The sequence below is a fragment of the Palaemon carinicauda genome, chromosome 10 (assembly GCF_036898095.1).
Source record: "Palaemon carinicauda isolate YSFRI2023 chromosome 10, ASM3689809v2, whole genome shotgun sequence".
Taxonomy (NCBI): domain Eukaryota; kingdom Metazoa; phylum Arthropoda; class Malacostraca; order Decapoda; family Palaemonidae; genus Palaemon; species Palaemon carinicauda.
This window is the reverse complement of record NC_090734.1, coordinates 42946053-42948552: the sequence shown is the minus strand read 5'-3', so window position 1 is coordinate 42948552 and position 2500 is coordinate 42946053.

Sequence of the window (2500 nt, the reverse complement as noted above, 5' to 3'; positions counted from 1 at the left end):
TTCTATTGTCTTAGTATGTGTTGTCCTTGCCGTCTGCCGGCCTACAGGCCGGCCGTCGGTGGGGAGGGGTGTTCTCCAGTTCTCTTGCTGTCGGTCGGCGTTGGGTGTATACCTTTGCCGGCCGGTCTCTTGCTCATCTGCCGGCCACTACAAGTGGGGCCGGCAGCCGAGCGCTGCCTAGTGTGGGGGCCAGCCGGCAGCCGAGCGCTGCCTAGTGTGGGGGCCAGCCGGCAGGGTTTGTTTACTGCTGCCGGCCGGCCCGCGACACTGCCCAGTCAGCCGGCCACTAAGAATGATGGCCGGCAACGCAGTGCAAACCGGGTGGCTACGGTCCGGCAACCACTGCCGGCCGGTTCAGGCATGGGATCTGGAGTTCTCCCCAATAAAGGTGATCTGATGTTGTGTACTTGAGATCTACCTTTCGAAAACAAGGGGGGGGGGGTGCTGAGCGGCAATAGCCGGCTGGTACACCACCCTCAGGTACTGTATCAGTCCTATCTTGGTGGTATATTCAACCAAGGGAGTTCATGATGTAGTAGGTTACAACACTGTCTTTTCTATCTTACTTGTGTTACTGGTATAATCACCGGGTGTCGCCTTACAAGGATAAAAGATAATTCTTTTATTCCTGGCCAGAATGGTAATATTTTACCTTAGGTGTGAGCTACACCTAATTTCCTTTGGAAATACGTTCTCTGGTTATTCTAGTAAAGACTAACTATGTGACTTGGCTGGTGGGCTTCCACAGGTGTTTGTGTGGGTTTCACAAGTAGGTGTCTCGAAAGATAGTATCGACTTCCTGGAAGAATACAAGTGTAAGTCTACTAGGAGGCAGTACGAATCTGCATGGAAGAAATGGGTAGCCTTTGTCAAAGATAAGAACCCGCACGAGATCTCTACGGAGCTCTGCCTATCCTTCTTCATTCACCTCCACGGACAGGGGCTGGCGGCGAACACAATTTCTACATGTAAGTCAGCTCTAACAAGACCCATTCTATATGCCTTCCAGGTAGACCTCGCTAACGAGATGTTTAATAAGATCCCAAAGGCCTGTGCTAGGCTTAGACCATCAGCTCCTCCAAAGCCTATTTCATGGTCATTAGACAAAGTCCTTCATTTTGCCTCATTACTAGATAATGAGGAATGTGCGTTGAAGGACCTGACTCAAAAAGTGATCTTCCTTTTTGCCCTTGCTTCTGGGGCCAGAGTTAGTGAGATTGTGGCCCTCTCGAGAGAGGAGGGCCGAGTTCAGTTCCTGGATGGGGGAGAACTGAACCTGTTTCCGGACCCTACGTTTCTCGCTAAGAACGAGTTGCCCACCAACAGGTGGGGTCCCTGGAGAATCTGCCCTCTGAAAGAAGATACATCTCTATGTCCCGTAGAATGCCTTAAGGTCTATCTTCGTAGAACTTCAGACTTCCATGGGGGCCAACTATTCAGAGGAGAAACATCGGGCTCGAATTTATCTTTAAATCAACTTAGGGCGAAAATTACATATTTTATTCGCAGAGCGGATCCTGACAGTTCACCCGCAGGTCATGATCCGAGGAAAGTTGCTTCATCATTAAACTTCTTTAACTTTATGGATTTTGAACACCTTCGTTCATACACTGGCTGGAAGTCTTCCAGGGTATTCTTTCGCCACTATGCTAAGCAAGTGGAGCAGCTAAAGAGGTCTGTGGTAGCAGTTGGTTGCGTCGTTAACCCTGCTGTTTAACTCTGCGAGGAACAGCGGAATCATTTGGGACTTGGATTCTTGGGTGAATAGTTAGTTATATATGTTGATATAACTGGTAGTGTAGGCTCTCAGAGCCCACAGTGACTGTTCCAACGTTATGGTGATGGTAACACAAGTACAGACAGGTGTGCCAAGCGTTTGCCAACGCTATTGTCAGCGAAGTAGTAACATGGACGTTAAGTTTGATACCGGGGTATGTGTAAGTGACACATATGTTTTCTTTCAGATAATCATTCATCCATGCACTACAGTACTTGTGAAAATTGTTGGTCATCCACCTAGCATATGTACATATTTATGGTGACCATGTCTATTTATTGTTTCTCAATAAACTTGTTCTCGGGAACCTTGTGTCTCCTTCACCTATATTTTTGATTTCATATTGTTTTTTGAGCATTTAGCCTATGTATATTAATCGGGGATATCTATAATAGCCTATTCCTTAATGCAAAGCCTGGATTATACTGGTTTATACTTTCCTTAGCAATAAGGACTCCACCCCTTTCTGAGGATGGTGGTAGCAGCAAGTTTAATCCTACGCAGATATAACCTTTTGTCTAATTTTACTTCGACCAGGGTGCTGGTCGGGACTTTTTCTTTTGGATACTGTAGTCCCGTAAGACTTCGCTTCATATAGAGTGAGACCACTATATGGTACTGGCTGGCGAGTGATTCATACATAGGTATATGTACTCTTCGTTCGTTTCTAGAGTCTAGTAGGACTCCTCCCTGTAGGGGGCAGGAAGCACTCTCATGGCTTAT